At 38.4% G+C, this 18,793-nt stretch overlaps 1 protein-coding gene across 2 annotated transcripts in view; it reads right to left on the reverse strand.

Annotated features, from left to right (window-relative positions):
- LOC145997482 (fatty-acid amide hydrolase 2-A-like) overlaps window positions 1–18,793 on the reverse strand; it is a 68,977-nt gene that overhangs the window by 41,608 nt on the left and 8,576 nt on the right. The window contains exon 1 of one of the 2 annotated variants that reach the window (XM_083134581.1): window positions 15,538–15,749. The exons of the other annotated variant lie outside the window; for it this stretch is intronic. The gene's annotated coding sequence lies outside the window, so the exon portion shown is untranslated. Of the gene's footprint in view, window positions 1–15,537; window positions 15,750–18,793 lie in introns of those variants that run through there. 2 annotated transcript variants of the gene reach the window in all.

An 18,793-nucleotide genomic window follows, 5' to 3' on the forward strand; every position in this document is an offset into this window, starting at 1 on the left:
ATCGCTATTTTAATTATATATTCATTCCACATCGTGAATGTAATGGAATTCTGTTGATTCGAAGCAGGTGGTAACCTATGCATATTGACATTTTGATTTCAATTCATTATCGTCGTGGTGTGAAAAACACACTGGATAAAAATAGTGCTTGAATCCGCCTACTGTTACTTTTGTCGTCGGGTGTACGATATATGTTTCGGGCTGTTTTGAACAAGTAAAACGTAAATTGTCAATCTGCCGCGCCTGATGATAAACGACGTAAGCGCAGCTGTCCTTTAGGGGGTACCGACAATCGTGACCAGGGACAGCTGATGGCTCTGAAATAGGTGAAGGGTTGGTAGGTAGAAAATGGGGTAATAGAGAACATTAGATCAATAGTTACACATACGTATTAGAAAATGGGGTTTCTAACAAAAACACACTAAAACCATTTCTAATAAGTAAGTACTATGTACAAATATTGATCTAATTTTCTCTATTACCCCATCTTCCTACTAGATCTTCACCTAATTCAGAACCACCATCCGCCGCTGATCGTGGCTCGACTCCCCGACAGGCGGCATTTTGAATAAAAAGGTATCAGCCAATCATATTTGAAAGTTTAGAGTCAATCACAAGCAGCCTCCTGCGTACTACTGGAAGTAGTTTGGCACTTTACCGAAGGTGGCAGGACTGCGCACGTTATACGCTTTGATATATCGGTTTTTCGACAAATGAGAACTCTTGTTATATACGCTCTTTGTATCGAATTCATTAAAAGGTCTTAGAGTTTTAAGCTAGATGAGACACAGAAATATTCGCTGCTGACAGATGATGCATTCGACATTGGTGATGCTAGAGGCACCTGGCGAGGAAAGCTGCATTAGCAAAGTCTGCGATTCTGGGTTTCTTCGCGTCGTACATAGCTATTATAGATAGTTTACCTTTCATCGTGACCCGAGTGAGCCACGTGCAGAGACTCCGAAGGTAAGAGACCGGAAGGTCAAGGGACACGTCGTGCTTCGTGAACAAGAAAGGAATTAGAAAGGCGAGTTCTGAGTGGAAATTCAAAACTAGGAAGTTGTATTTGCATAATGGTAACTTGTTGTTTCAAACCACACTGAAGGCTTTGAGTATATCGAACATAATAAGTTTGAATCAAGTAATTACTGAAACATATATGTTTCTTCTGTTCCAAGGTTTCTAATCAAATTGAGGAAACAACTACGAAAGCGATAAAATCGTGTCAGTGTGGTCAGTACAACAACTTTTCTGAGCGATATTTTCTTTAGTTAACTAATTTAGCAGTACAGTGTAATTAATGAACTTATTTCAGTTTCGAAAGCTTGTTTAGAAAATTCTGACCTTAACAATGAATAATGAAAGACCGATTACACAAATAAAGCAAATAATAACGTTTCAGTGGCATTCTGTCAAATGTGTTGTATAAAGAAACGAATCCTGATTTAGTGAGGCGTATGTAGAGTGGGATGCATAAATAATAATAATTATAAGAAGAAGAAAATTGTCCATCGCTATATTAACGTTAACTGTCATATATGTTTTTTTTTTTTTTTGGATGAGCTGCAATTCAGAATTTTGCTAAGTTGTCTGGAATGAAAGCGATGTTATCTATTATAGAGTTGTAAGAGTTATGTACAGTCGAAAGCATAAATTTCAAACAAATTGTTTACTACTATTTATTCTTCTCTTGCATCCAAAGTAATTCTTACTTTCTCTTCCACTTCTGAATTTAGGAATGTAGAGCAAGAAAAGTAACAATAAGTAATACGTTACCATTTAAGTTTTTGATACATATGGTACTATAATTTCGTTATATCCCTACTCTCGATATAAGGTATTTTAGCTATTTATGAGCTCGGACGGTATAGAACAGCGGTTCTCAACCTTTGTGAGCCCGCGACCCGGTAAATTCTTTCTTAAAAGTTGATGACCCGATCCTTGCAATTTTACTCATAAATACATTTTTTAAAACTTTATGCATTGCTTAATATGTAGAAAATTAATAAATAAATTACGGCATAATCATGGAGAGTATTATTTCGATTACGTCTAGGCTTGTCCCCAAATAATAAAATTTGTTTTAAATTAGTTGACAACGACTGCCAATATCATTCAATTAATTTGGAATGTTCCATTTCGGACACCGAAAATGTCCAATTTTTCATAATATTTCCAGTTCAATATTAGTTATGAAAATTGCTGCTCAAACTAAATTGACTGAGGTGCCCGTCCGTCGACCTTCAAATATGTAGGCGGGCAGCAATGCACCCCCCTCCCCACCGGTTAGATTCTTTGATCGCTCACCACCATTGTCGCTAAAGCATTTTCTGTTATCGCAGTGGAAACCAGGGCCGTAGCCAGGTAGGGGTCAGGGGGGTTGAGCCCTACCTGGCACTGCCATCAGCCTCCTTGACATTAGGTAAAACTATTTTGTATAATTTGTTTGCAGTGAAGAGTGAAAATGTAAACAGCTCACAACTTTAAATAAAAATGAATCCACAGAACATGAACAGCAGCTATTTCATTCGCTCATCTTGTTTATGAGCTGAAGTCTAACTGGCTGCAAGTATTTAGAAGATTATCTAGACTTTTTAAGTTCTTTCATAGTGGAGCTTCTTTATCTGTACCTTCACTGTCCCTGTTGTGACCTCCCGTCTAGACAGAAATCTGTGACTTTGATGTCAACGTGCAAATTCCCTTCGCATCTGCATCAAAGGCCAACACCTGTAAAGTATTGGGAAGGAACGGAGGGGAGTTTCATTGCTTCGGCTGGCGTGGAATGTACTGTAGGCAATATGATTGAATATTGTGCATTATTTCATGTGTGATATAAATATCTGAATGATCTAAAGTAGTATGGATTGTGTAAGGGATGATTTCAGTATCAATCATTTAACACTTCAAGAGATGTTTTATAAGATGGAGAAAAATGTAGTTTGTACCTAGGTATAATATACATAAATTTTATATAACTTAATGACCTTCCCCCCCCACACACATATTCATTAAATACTGTTATTTTTTTATAAATGGGCTTGAATTAAAAGCTCGCCCCCCACCCTGATAACCCGTTCTTCTAGCTACGGTCCTGATGGAAACCCGAGCGAAAGGTCATATATCCAGATTATTGCCAGCTCGGGCTGCAATTCGCAAACTTCAGGAGATCCTGCCGCGGCCCGGCGGTTGAGAATCTCTTTTATAATACACAATACTACCCTGGGCCATTTGACTGGAAAGGACAGTATAGCACGTGGAGCCTAAGAGCCAGCAATCGAAAGGGAAAGTTGCCCGAATGAAAGAAAGCGCCGCTTTCTTCCAAACCCAGTTCGCCTTTGCATTACGAAACATACACCGGAACGGAAACGCTATCCTTCTGTAATATCCAGTTTCCCTTGTCTGTGCATTGCGATTCTCTGTTTGTTCCCACGATTCATTCCCCTCTCTCGCTATTAGTTCGAATGACGTAGAAAAGAGCTTCCTCCACGGGAGTTTCGCTCCAGACGGTAGATGTCGCTAGTGGCGTTTCTCTCGACTGTATTTTTTTCGCCATCCTTTTAACAGTTTTCTGCGCATGCTTTGACCCAGCGAAGTGACACAACGCCCAGGAAGAGTTCTTTCTATCAAGGTAGGGCTGGTGATGCGGAAAAGACGCGATGTGACGTCAAAGCAAACTACTAAAACTTGGAAAGGTAATGGAAGGCATTTTGTACAAATGTAAAAGTAACGAACAACGTCCAACCAAAATTATTTGAAACTGTGTTAGTTCTTTACTTCAACGAAGGAGGAATGCCAAGACAATACGAAATGTTATGCCTCGTTCTCGCCTCTATTTATAAACACCCTTCTCGTTCTCGTTTTTACTCCGCAAGACGGCTCGCGGTCTAGTTTTGAGTCTCGAAATGTATATTGTGTTACATGAACAAATTTTCACAGCTTGTAGAGGTCATTAAGCGAAATAACTTTGTTGATAACATTTTTCTGTTTGATGCCTCGTTTCGACGCTACGAAACTCTCGTAAAACTGAATGCAATGTGGTTGCATAGGATGATATACAGGGTGTACCAAAAGGCCCATTACCCCCCCCCCTTTGAATTGTAGACAAACCTGCATAATGTTATTTTAACAGCATTCGTGTGATGAGAGGATGGTATACCATTAAATCAGACCAATGACCACCATTTACTCCAGAGGATCTGTGTGCACACCGCCATTTTCATGGCACAGTAGTATTCGCCTCCAGGTGCGATGTGAAATCCTCCGTAACATAAGATGTCAGATCTGGATTTCAGGTGGCCATTTTAAGAGAATACCTCAATGATGTGTTCGGAGACAAATGGATTGGACGAGGATCGCCAAATTTACCAGCACCTCTAAAATGGCCACCCCAAAGTCCAAATCTGACATCTTGAGATAATGCGCTATGGAGACACATCAAACAGAAAGTCGCCCATAATCGTTATCAGACAACTGGGGCACTTCAAGAAGCTGTTCGCAGTTCGTTTGCTTCTCTCACGCCAGCCATGTTACGGAGGATTTCACATCGCACCTGGAGGCGAATACTACTGTGGTATGTAAATGGCGGTGTGCACACAGATCCTCTGGAGTAAATGGTGGTCATTGGTCTGATTTAATGGTATACCATCCTCTCATCACACGGATGCTGTTAAAATAACATTATGCATTATGCATTGTCTACAATTCAAAGGGGGGGGGGGTAATGGGACTTTTGGTACACCCTGTACAACAAAATACAACCAGTGGCCACTGCTATACCTGAAAATGAGGCATAATGGAACAATTTTATTTTTGCATTATGAAGTTTTGGAATTGCTTACCGAACGAGACCGAGAATCTCGAAGTAGCTGCCCCCTACGCCCCCCCCCCTAATCGCCACCACTCATAATGCATTTTATTCTCGATTAGCCTCGTTTCGATTTTTATACAAAAGCCTCTGTCTCTGGCAAATGATGCACCACAACGTGCAATACGAATGCATAACTTCCCTTAATATGCATGTGGCATCTTTAGTAGGGCACATATTGACTTGTTTTTACCTGGTTGATAAAATAATGCAACTCTGCAAACAGTTCATTTCCCCGATGTCTTCTAACCTAATGCGAGACATTGCATCTTCGTGTTTAACCACAATGTAAAAGTTTGCAACGTAAAATAATTAAATTAGCAAAAACATGTCATGAATGCAAATATATATGACGAAAAAACGCAGCCTTACCCAGGTTGCCAGATTACTGTGCGTTCTATGCTGCTGAGATATCGACGTATGCGGTAGGTGACTGGGGCCAGAGGGAAAATGCTGAATTATTTGGTGTTCAGTGATAGGCTGATTAGTGGAATCGTTACGACAGAAAAGCGTATCCTGCCAGTAAAATTTATAGCTGTTTTGTTGCTTTCCGTTTTTCTGTGTGTGCAATGGTGCGAAAAAACTAAACAATTTAGTGCATTTAAGTATTGATAGACCATTGTTAAAGCATCATGAACACTATTTTACTGTTGCAATTCGGAAATGAATGTAATATTTCAGTGTACTGTCTGACACAATTACTAATTAAAGATTCTTATAGGTTTCCTCAACGGATACATTACTTTAGTGTTAAATTTCTTTATTGTATATTACAATGCAATTGTATATTGAATCGTATATTTTCGTATACAACCAGCGAAAGAATACAGTCCAAAATTGTAATCTTTATTAAATAATGTTTCTTGTTGAATTATCAATTTTTATTCTTCTTCCAAGAAACATCTTATTATTTTCGAGTATATTTGATTCATTTACAATTCTCCAAAGGCTATTCAATGAATTACAGATTCTGTATTGATGATTCGAATCAATATTCTCACGTTATGTTGAGCCCAGACTTCTTGTCGTGTGTGGCTATTGTGGAAATGAAAATCTGCAACATTGCTAATAAATGATACGGGATAGGGGGGCTAAATTAAATTTAATATTAAATGTTGGAGATTTTAAATGGCACAATTTACCTAATATTTCCAAGGTAAATTAAAATGATTCCCGGTGGAGGCGTAGTGGTTCGAATCCAACTTTAAACTGTAGGTCCAATCCCAATCAGCTTTCTCAGAATAAAGTTGACTTTTAAAAAAATGTTTCATTGCGACGATGATCGTAACAAGCGTAATAGTTTATGCATCTTGTAATAACTCTTAGTTCAATTTTATAAAAACTACTTGTCCTTCTAGGTCAAGGATTGTTTTGATTTTGAGGTAAGATATTTTGAGATGCCAGTATTATTTACACATGAAAAACAGTTCGGCTTGAACCCTTAGTTAGTCTTAGACATGCGAGTTCCTTTGAGATTGTCCTTTCGTCCATCATCCTTCTTCATCCTTGGCGTAGCCAAGGCTCGGGGCTCCCCAAGAAATTTTGCAGAATTATCCAAAAAAAAATAATGATCAATAAAATGGGGAAGTTTGCAAAAGACTGTGACACTGACACATGTATAGCTTGGTAATCCTGAAATCAGTTTTTACCAAACCTCAGTTTGGAAGAACATAGGAAAATAGTCACATCGGGAACCACCATTTAATATCATGTGAGCATATGTTCTGTACAGCAAACAATTTTTCACCAAATGCTGCTTGTACTGTAATTTCTTTAAATTCTACCTGATAGAGCAGAGATGTTATCAGTCCTTCATCGATTGAAGAGGTACTTAAGAAGTGCCTGCAGTGAAGAATGTCTTGATGGGCTAACGATGATTGTCCACAGGAACTTACAGATTACATGTATTTACGAAAAAGTCTGAATCAGTTAGCATCGAAAGGAACAAAAGTTTGAACAACTTAAAATTGTAATTTAAAAATACTCAACTGTATTAATGTTGGAAGTTCGAAAAAGGCATTTTATGAATAGAGTAGTGATAATTGATTTACAATTTGTTCTCTGGGCACCATTTATTTGGAATTGATCGTAGGATCGCATATGCAAATAGGAAATATCATTCCAACACGCTGTTATCTTTATGGAATGTTGGACCAACTCTTAAAAATCGCCCAAAAAGGGACAGAAAAGTGATGCAAACTAAGGCCAACACCAAATAGCTTCTTGAATAATAAGAAAGTAAACATTATGTTGAAAGCATTCCAAAAATGCCTACAGTCTATGTAGAAGTACAGTCACGGACACTTCTGGGTTGCAATGATCCCATTGAAAGTCAGAAGTGTCCGTGACTGTACAAAATAGCTTTATTCTAGTGTGCCGCTTAGCTTCAAAGACAAATTGGTAGCGCAGTATGCGAGTGACAGTGACGTGAAAACCACTTTATTCAGTGTTGCATTATGCCACTTGTTTGGAACAGGTTTTCTCGCTTCTTAACTTTCATCGAGCGGGGAACTACCAAAGCAGAATGTCCCGAGGCGAACTTTCGCATCGCATCGTACGATCACATATCATGAAGGATGGGTAGCTTCTAGTTGAAAAAGCGAACTGCGTGCAGCGCCAATGAGAGTAGGCGGAGGGAATTATCCTTCAATGCATGGAATTTGTGGAAGAAAGTTCATGCGTACGGAATATAAGGGGGGGGGGACAACTCGAGCAATAATTAAACTTTATCTACGAATATAACTATTTATGATTCAATGAAATTAACAATACATGAAATTAAACATGAAATTTCAGTTAAAAATGATCAACGAACAGTTCCCAAGTTATAAGTAACTACATAAAAATCAAAGAGACGTTGATATATACTTTAATATTATGTTTACACATTATATTCGACGAAGTTCTTAATATTGAACGACTCCCATTGTATTCAGTCGCTTAAATTCTCTTACAGGAATCTTCATATAAATAAATCATTCAAATAGTCCAAATAATACAGTGTGTCCCAAAATAGTGTTTACACTCTTTGAATGTTAATAACAGAGAAACGATTAAAGATAACTTGACTGGACTTTTTGTATTTGAATCTGCATTGAGTGTGTGTCTGTGAGCTTGTGTATGCTTTCTGTTGTTTTTTGTTGCTTTATTGATCTGTTCTACAGCATTGCAGACAAAGTATTGCTGCCAATGAACATCTGTAACTTTAAGGTATGTGACACGCAATACAGTTCATACTTGCTGTTATTAGTGTTCCCATTATTAACGTTCAAACAGTGTAAACACTATTTTGGGACACACTATATAAAAAACTGGAAAAAAAACATTTGGGTTAAAAAGCGCATAGTAATACACGCAATTCATATGCTGACGAGTGTGCAAAGGAAGCGTCGTGCCTTCCAAATATTACGGAGCTATCATTATTCTGTACTAATCTTCTGCCTAGAGTGAAGAAGAAAATCTCGAATGACTGGTTTGATTGGGGTCGACATGAACTTGTAACAGTTGGGGAATCATACAGACCATCGGTTGCTCAATTCAAGCCACACGAACCATGGTTTCATCATGTCAGTGGTACAGTGGCTCTCAAAAGTTTTAGGACAACGACATTTTAAACTAGGCAACCCAACTTACCCAAGGCGTTGTTGGGTTGCATGCAGAGTTAGGCTAAATTTCAGGGTTGCCACATGCACAATAGATATTTATAAAATACGCGAAAGAAAGAAATCCAAGTATTCTTGCATAAAACTAGAAAAGAATATCAGTATTACATTTGTCACAAACAAGAAATACTTTCTGAAAGAAAGAAAACAGATTTTCTAGTATTTCATAGCTGATGAGTCTACACAAAGGAAAGAGAGATGAAACAGAAGGGGACAACAGAGAGGAGAAGAGGGAAAGCAAAAGGGGAAAAGGAAAATCAAAGGAGGGAAGAAAATGAAGGACAGAAGTGGATAGGATAAGTAATGAGGAGAAAGGCAAAAGATGCGAGAAGAGATGAGGAAAATGGAGCAAAGAGGAGAGAAGAGAGGAAGGCAAACAGAATAAGAGAAGAGGAGTTTGTAGAGGAGAGAAGGTGACGAGAAGAGGGGAGTGGAGAATAGAGTGAAAAAGAGAAGAACGAAAAGAAGAGGAGAAGAGTGCAGTGGAGTCGGAAATATAAGACAGGAGAGGAGATAAGAGGAGTGGAGAAGAGTGGGATGGAGATAAGAGGGGAGAAATGGAGGGAGGGCGATATGAGATAAAGCAAGGGAGAAGGAGGGGAGAGAATTAGGAGAAGGAGAAGAGAAGAACAGAAAAGACTGGAGACGAGAGGAGGGAAGATGTAGTTGCAGAAAATATCGTCTCGGCGTCAAGAATTGATGCATTGATCAAATTATCGACATGAAACATTCAATAACATTTTAAAATGTATTGGAGAATGTATTAGATGTGTGCGAAATGCCTTTTGGTTGGGTCAGAGCAAGATAAAATCTTGCACGTAAGATCTTTGATTTTACCTGCGATTATACCACTAAAAACATGAATGTAATTTTAAATATTTCTAAGAATTGTCCAATTTTTCTCCACTTCTCGGTTCGTTGAAATGGAGATTTTGTTATTTCCCCTCCCCCCAATCGTTATAATTCCGAACTGAATCATTTCGTTTCACACGGCGTGGACAATGAGCACAATGGGATATGTCTAAAACGTATGAAAATTTTCTGCCACAGGAGGGGTTTGAACCCACGACCGTCGGGTTGACGATCCTTAACGGTATCCACTACCCTACAACCTTCCGCTCCTGAAAGCAGGTAGAAGCAGCTGACGAATGTGAAATGTAGATCAATCTCTCCTCCTACGTGTAACGTGCAAAGAATACTTGTTTGTAACAAAGAAAACGAAGGTAGTACGAATCGGCTAAAACATTGAATGGAGAATTGCACATGATGAAAAGTGTTCATTCGATATTTACGGAGGTATCCCTGCATTGAACTCGAGTGGGTAAAGGGGTAAAATTAGTATGTCCTGAATCGCCACAAACATAAATAGTTATTTCATTAATATTTGTCCCTCCATTTCTCCCCTCTTGTCTCCATCCCACTCTTCTCCACTCCTCTTATCTCCTCTCCTGTCTTATATTTCCGACTCCACTGCACTCTTCTCCTCTTCTTTTCGTTCTTCTCTTTTTCACTCTATTCTCCACTCCCCTCTTCTCGTCACCTTCTCTCCTCTACAAACTCCTCTTCTCTCATTCTGTTTGCCTTCCTCTCTTCTCTCCTCTTTGCTCCATTTTCCTCATCTCTTCTCGCATCTTTTGCCTTTCTCCTCATTACTTATCCTATCCACTTCTGTCCTTCATTTTCTTCCCTCCTTTGATTTTCCTTTTCCCCTTTTGCTTTCCCTCTTCTCCTCTCTGTTGTCCCCTTCTGTTTCATCTCTCTTTCCTTTGTGTAGACTCATCAGCTATGAAATACTAGAAAATCTGTTTTCTTTCTTTCAGAAAGTATTTCTTGTTTGTGACAAATGTAATACTGATATTCTTTTCTAGTTTTATGCAAGAATACTTGGATTTCTTTCTTTCGCGTATTTTATAAATATCTATTGTGCATGTGGCAACCCTGAAATTTAGCCTAACTCTGCACGCAACCCAACAACGCCTTGGGTAAGTTGGGTTGCCTAGTTTAAAATGTCGTTGTCCTAAAACTTTTGAGAGCCACTGTACAAGAATAAGAATTATGCTAAATTACAGACTGAGATCGGGACATTTATGTAGTACTAAACAACATTTATGCAGAGTTGCAATAACGAACAATAAAAGAAGTGAATGTGGCTGGGAAGAGAGGAGACGTGCAATATACAGGGTGGCTCACTAAGTCACTTAACACCCCCAGTACAAGGCCACTGCGGCATGGAACGTGAAAATGGCGATGACCAATCGTTCCCTGGCCAAGGGGGAACCACATTGACGTCACCCGCATGGTCGGCAGCCATCTTGATGTCCGCCATCTTGAATTCAACTTCAGAATTTTAAACGGGAAGGAGGTGATATGATATATCAAATCAGGCTAGAATTTCACGAGAAATGCAATGGTGAAGGTTTTTTCGACGTATCTTTAACCAGTAGAAAGTTATGACTGAATTCTTGTACCAATTTGCTCCTTTTCGAGGTGTTAGAAAAATGCCTTAAAATTTGTTTAGCGCATCGGTAATGCATCGAGATAAAAGTGACGTCTAAGGAGAGAAGTTCGCATGCCATTGCAAAAGATTTTAATCGGATACATCCATGAAGAGCTGTGCATTATGAATGGTTGTCGCGAACAATTACAGTGTGACGCTTTAATTAAATGAAAAGTCGTTCATTTACTGATATTGCCCAGAATAGGAACAGGTGGAAGGCTTGTGTTGCTGCAGCCATAAACCTTCGGGTTTAAGAAGGCCAGAGAGTTGGTTAGTTAGTAAATTAATTAAAACGTGTAAAATTAATTAAAATAAATTAACATGAGAGTGATATTAGTATAATTTGCCACATTTTGGCGAATCATTAGAACGAATAAAATACATAATAAAAATCCGAGCTTAGTTTTAAAAAAAGGGGGGATTTTTTGTCACCCGAGAAAAATCTTGCGTAAGTAACCTGGCACCACTGTTCGGCAGAGACGCAAAAGTCGTGTCGCACGCATTCAGTGGCCTTTCTCCAGAAATCTCGCCTCCGTAGAGGAAAGGGAAAACTTTGAAGGAATTTTGAGGTGACCCACAGCCAGAGGGTCACAGTACAGCTCCGCAAGTAATGATTAAGAAAAATATCCATGTTTGTTTCCTCACTTAGGCTTATATTATGTGATAACTGCGCGGGGAAAGTGTTTCCAGTTACAAAAAGACAACATGCAACATTTGGCTGTTGTCGTATGCTGTTGCGTCGGTCAACTTCTGATGTGAGTCTAACGTAGGGTTGTTAAAGGGCCAGGAATTTTAAATAAATTCAATTCCGGTCCAAGAGAGAAAATCAGCAAACTTAAATGGGTTTTGTACCGTAAAGAACCTTTTTATCTGTAAAGTATTTCAATTCGGTTCAGGAACCGCTCCGGTCCTCCAGTGGAACCCAATAGAATTTATGGGTTTCTGTACCTTTAACAACTCTGGTCTAATAGTCTGCATCTATACGCAGACAGCTGTAATGCATTGTAATCTTAAGGTGACCAAATGTCCAATATTAGCCGGAACAGTCCCTTTTTTGGAGTCTCTATCCCGATTTTATAAAATTTAAAACGGGGCTCCAAAATGTCCCTCTTTTGTGGACAATCACTTATCGGCATAGAATTACTGCAACAATACACCTTCTCTACTATTACTATGAATCATGGCATTGTTGGGTAGAAATTATTTCACATTTTAGAATCAACAATGTGCCATATTCCAATTTTCGTGGAGTGTCCTCGCTGTTTACCTGGAACTAATTCCCCCACTGAACGAGTGTTTTCGTACATGAGTGGTTTGTGGACAAGTGACAGGAACGCTCCCTCAGTACAAACTTTGAAGGCAATGTTGATTAATAAGGTTAAATTTAATCACACGTGTGTAAACTTTTACAAAATGTTGTTTGAAAAGAAAGATGTACTGAAGAAGATCAATCATTGGAAATATGAATGAATTACTTTCAATTCTAAATGACTGCTTGTTTGAAGTACAGTCATATCACCATATTTTATGTTATTTACGAAGCATTGAAACATAAGTATTTATGACGAAACAGTTTTTATATTAAAATGTGTACATTGCCGTCCCGTTTTGTTGCTTTTAAAATCTAGTCAGCTTGCGTAATCTATGTAAACAGCATTAACAACTGGCATTGTAGAAGTGGAATACAATTATATACAGAAATGTTCTTGGCAATAAACTTTCCAAAAGTATATATTTGTAAAAGTAAAATAAAAAAAACTCGACGACGCAATAGCCCTCTAAAGGCCAGGGCCTCACCGATGGCGTAGTGGTAACGTCACCGCCTTGTAATCAAAGGATCCGGGGTTGGATACCTGGTGGAGGCACATGGTGGTTCATATCCCACCCTAAATTGGGTATGACTGAAGATTACCGGACCCCTCTTCGATTTTCTTCATATTTGATCTATACTTACTAATTGAGGCCTGCTAATGACGAAACTGAAGTTAAAATTTGTCGGAAACGTCTGGAAATTGCAAAATAATTGCGAACCATTGACGCTATCCCCACGAACCATTGACATGTGGTTAGGTTAGGTTAGTTTCGGTTAGGTTAGGCAAACGTAGTTAAAATTTGGTGTCGTGATAGTATCAGGAATATATATATTTCCTTGTGAAACAAAAAATTTGGCGAAAATCGACGGTTTCCATTCCGAAAACTAACGCCTTATTTTTGCAATTTCTAGACGTTTCCGACAACTTTTAACTTCAGATTCGTGATTAGGAGGCCTCAATTAGTGAGTATGCCAAAGAAAATCGGAGAGGGGTCCCGTCATCTTCAGTCGTTCCCTAAATTGTAGGTCCAGTTCCGATTAGCCTTACTGTGCATAAATTGGACTTAAAACAACAATTCAAACAATGATTGGGTTACGCGTGGTCAGGGCATCGCCGCTGTTTTCTGGCTTCCGAGACTGGAATATGTGTGTAAAGTGCCCGATATGTTTTGAGGGATTTGGAAACGTGTAATATGGCAAGAAATAAGGAATAATGTGTGTAGTTATCAGCAGTGGTGTACGCAGGATTTTTTTCGGGAGAGGTTGTAATTGTAAAGGTCAATGGTAGCTGTGTTCTAAGAGGATGGTAAACACAATAAGATATTTCGTTTATTTACAAATTTCTACTCTCAAAAATATCATTTTGAGGTGGGTTTGCATTTACCTTTTACAGAATTCTTCATTTTATTTGAAATGTTGATTTTCTCAATTTCGGAGGGGGTTGCAGGCCCATCAGTCTCCCTCTGTGTGCGCCAGTGGTTATCAAGGACAATTCGAATAGCATATAATATACGGGGCGGTTGGGCTTTGCGATGAAAGAGAAAGAAACTGAAAAAGAACGAATGGAGAGTGAAAACTTGATAATCTCTTTTCCTGGGTGAGCCCCAGAGCCGCTTTATGCGGGGATAAGGTCGAAAAGAATCAGAAAAAGAAATCTCCCCGTTATTCCACTATTTTCTCATTTCGGACAAATACCAACATCCGTCTGCTAACCGGGATTCGAACCCGGGACCTCGGACCACTCCGCTACGGAGGCCGACACCGAATAGACCACCGCGGCTCTAATAATCATAACATTAATATTTGGAACGAAATTGTTTTATTTTTATTAGTTTATTATAGTTATTACTGTGCAATAATTATTATTGCCATTCTTTCTACTAATGAAGTTTTTATTAATGGCCTGACCGCCCCCTACAAAAATTTCTGGCGACGCCTATGGAGAAGGGATAGAGGACGAAGAAAAGATATCTCTCTCTCTCTATTTCTGTATGTGGAGAGAGAGAGAGAGTGATAGGGAGAAAGAGAAACCTGAAATTTCTCTTTTTCCCTTTGCACCTAAAATTGTCCATGAATTTCCCTTCGCCGAGGGAAATTTCCCTACATGTGCCAACACTTCGTATTAGGCCTAGACCTAAATCTGGCTCTGGGGCATACTGCATACTTTAACAATTAAATGGTACAGGCAAGGACGTATTTAGGGGAGTCCAGGACATCCTCCCCCTCCCCCCGAGAGACTTACCAAGTACTAAAATGAAGTAATGAAAATATATATCTCTATTCTTTTATAATCTTTTTTATCTATTCATGTAATAACAATACAATATTAATTAATTTATATTATAATTAATATTATTTTAATTTAATTTATTATTATTGAGACACTTGGTCGGACCCCAGAAATATATTTCTACATACGTGCCTGGGTACAGGGAAAAAATAAAAGTTAACTTTTTAACTTTATACAGGAATGCAATTTGAAAATGCTAGAGAATGAAGCAGAAAAACATTTCTTTTTTCAATGCTGATTTATGCGGGACTGTGAGCGTTTCCCCTAAAATTCGGCACATATGTGTGGATTTTGGTTGCTTTTCCCCTGTAGCCTTCAATTATATATAACGGGTCTCTATTACCCATTATTAAATTATGATTTCAACACTCTTTGCAATAAATTTATATATAAGAAAGAAGCCACTCTGTCGTTCAAGACTACGTCACAAACTGAACTTATCGAAGAAGTGTAATTTCTAACGGACTCACCTGTATGTAAACACCTTGATAAGAGATCCACTCTTTTGACATTTCAATTAGATCTAGGCGTAAAGTGGGATCCATGAGTATTATCGTGCAAATTGTCCATCACCATGTTCGTGCAATTTATTTGACCCAATAAGAGCTTCAGGAATTTAAAAAAAACTGAAAACAAGCTGTTGACAATTTCTGCCCAGCATACATAAAAATCCATCGCTTAAAAACACATAGGATGTAAGAGAAAAATTAATGAAAATAGTCATGGACAATTTGTACGTAATACTCGTGGATTCCACTGTACATACAAAAGAAGTCAAATAATGCATCTATATTTCTGAACAGACAATAACTATTCAAATAATGTATACATGTTAATACCAGGAAACGAAGCATGGTTTGAATCGTTCAAACGTAACTTCAGTGAAAGTCAACAAAAAAAGGCAAGACTCACATGTTTCCACGGTACAAAACAGGAACTCCAAAGGCTGTGAAGTTGATTAGAAGTTTTCCAGAAGCATCACATACTGATGACGAACTCCCACTACACATGGCAATCCAGCAACTAACCAAAACACGCACACACACACTACACACAAGATCGCATTCGCTACATAGTCTACAGACCTACTAACTTACGCACACAACCTGTCAACACATTGTATTACACGCTGCACTGGGTTTCTTAGGAATCGGTCGCTGGTAGCAGACGACGTTCAGTGTTGCCAGCACACAAAGGAAAATTGTCAAGACTTTGCGTTCCGAGTAGCCGAATGGGAGGGGGATAGAGAATAAAATATTTTGTAATCACCATTTTTAACCTTAATTTGAAAGTTGTTCACAGATAAATATTGTAATCAGGGCCACGTTAAGGGGAGTTTGTGTTTGCAGCTTTTGTTTTTCTAGAGTTCTTTCATGTGAAAAATGTGTCTCCAAATTTCGGAGGGAGCCGTAGCTCCATCAGCTCCTTCCTTGCGTACGCCAGTGCTTGCATTGTTATTAGTGTAGATGTCTTAACGGTCTCTTGTAAGAGAGAGAGAGAAGGAAAACATACAACACTCGCAAATACACGTAGAGACAGACATTGTTTCTATGTTATTTTGATAATTTCTTACTCTTATTGAAGTATATCTGAAGTTATACGAGCGACCATAAGGAATTCCTTTTAACAAAAACTCTCCCCCAATCCGGGAATTTTTTGTGGGCGAGGATTTTTTAGTACAAGAGCGTTGATGTGGGGAAAATCCCCCGTGTTCCCTCCAGCATTTCGCACCCTGACTCCCAGTAACTATTATAAAGCAGTCATTGCCGTACCCCCCCCTTCCCCCACACACACGTCTCTCTACCTTTCAATCCAGCGATTTTTTAAATTAGAAAAAACACTCGTTTCTATTGCAGTTAAATAAAGATAAAATTGGAGAAAATGATCACATATCACTTTATCATCTATTACGTAAAAAAAAGCTTTTATTAAACGCATATGTGAAGCAGTAGACCGCAAGATAGAATCGCTGGTTTGCGCGCCTTTAACAATATCAGTTAAAAATAAAATGCAATATATGCAAAATCTAATATTTCTGTCATAAATGTTTGTTTGATTTTCGTCACGTTACCCCTGGCGTCACCTCTACAGAACTTGCATTTTCCAAACTTAAATCATTGCAGAAATTGTCTGTAGAATAGTACTTGTCAGCACAGATGAAGAAACATATTCGCAGGCCTGTAGCGAGTGGTAGGCCTAGGGCGCCATTCAAAGCTTTTGTTTTTTAATCAACAAAGTGATGCTATCTATTATATTGTTGTATAATTCTCCAATATTTTAATCCCAAAACTCTGGTAAACTGATGCTTATAATTGGTGTGGAACACTTACCCTCTAATATTAATCAACTTTTTTTTTTTTTAAAAAAAAAAAAAGTTTGTTAAGCCCGGTATCCACTTGTTGCAAACCAGCGTATCGTATCGCCGTGGATACCGGGCTTTACAATTTTCAAGAATCGGTATCGGTGGAAATCGGTAAGAGTATCGGCATGGGAGTTGGTTCAAAGTGGTATCAGCTCAGCCGTAGAGAAAATGCATATATTTTTTAAAAATTTTATCAATAAACATTGTGGATTTTCCAAGTTTTAGTGCGATTTCTTAACCTAAACTTAAACATTAAGTGTAGGTATGGTAACAAAATCCGGATAACGGATATCCGGATTTCAAATTATCCGATAACCATTCCGGATGCAACGGATAATCCGGATAATTTGTTTATCCGGATAGTACAGAAATAAAGCACAGAAAAAGGACACAGAGTAACCATCCACCAAACAACCTCTCGTACAATTTCAAAAAAGCTGACTTTAACAAACTATACAACAAACTATCGGTCGTTAACTGGGATACACTAAAACTCTGTGATAACGTAAACGAAATGACAGATATGTTTTACAACATAATATACGAAGCATTTGACGCGTGCATCCCCTTAAGACGCATAACCCCTCTTAAATATCCATGCTGGTTTACCGCCAATATAATTAAAAAAATAAAAGCAAAGGCTCGCCACCACCAAAAATGGAAGCAAAACGTAGGTAACCCAGTTCACCATGCCAACAAATTTAAAGAACTCAGAAAAGCAATCAAAAAAGAAATATCAGCCGCCCATAATAATTACTTGTTCGACATCGAAAGCAATATTCAAAGTGACCCGTCACTTTTCTGGTCGTACATAAATCGCAACAGGCAAAATAAACAGTTTCCAGTTTCTTCAAACAATGAACCCATATTAAACCTGAATAACGTCGTTGATGAATTTGCGAAATACTTTCAATCTGTGTACGCAAACAAAACTTTAAAGTACAACCTCGAGATTATGGCGGGGCACACAGAGTGCAAAACGTTAGATTCACTCAACATTCAGATAATCAGTATGTCTGAAATTGAAGCAGCTGTAAAAAAATTAAAGCCAAAGAAGTCGGCGGGGCCAGACAAAATCCCACCCTACATCTTCAAAGGATGTGTAGACATTTTAAAAATTCCACTCTTTGTTATCTACAATGCGATATTATCTTCCACGCAGTTTCCCGAACGGTGGAAAATTACTGCTGTATGTCCAGTACCGAAATCCTCGGAAAACAGAAACATACAAAACCATGGTCCTATAGCTCTTTTATCTGCCCCTGCTAAAATATTTGAGCAAATCTTATATTGCCACATATATAACCATGTCAAAGAAACTTTATCTGAATTCCAGCATGGCTTTCTGCCCAGCTGCTCAATAGAAACAAACCTTGGCGAGAAACTGCATTATATAAGCACGGTGTTAGATGATGGGGGGCAGGTGGATGTAATATACACTGATTTTTCCAAAGCCTTTGACACTGTAAATCATGATGTACTACTAAGTACTACTAACTTTCTTTGTAAAAAAATCTGAAACGGCAAAGGACCTAGGAATATATTTTGACTCTAAGCTAACTTTCACTCACCATATTAACAAAGTAATAGGCAACGCTTACAAACTTATCGGGTTCATTATTAGAATGGGCAGAGTCTTTCGAGACACCCAAACACTTAAGGTATTATATTACTCATTAGTACGTTCAAAACTTGAATTCGGGTCTGTTGTATGGAACACTGACGGTATAGTACAGACTACAAAAATAGAGCGAGTACAATCAAAGATGTTACGTTATATGAAGTATAAACTTGAAGGTACTTATC

This window comes from Lepisma saccharinum, chromosome 13, assembly GCF_977018435.1.
Source record: "Lepisma saccharinum chromosome 13, izLepSacc3.1, whole genome shotgun sequence".
NCBI classification, from domain to species: Eukaryota; Metazoa; Arthropoda; class Insecta; order Zygentoma; family Lepismatidae; genus Lepisma; species Lepisma saccharinum.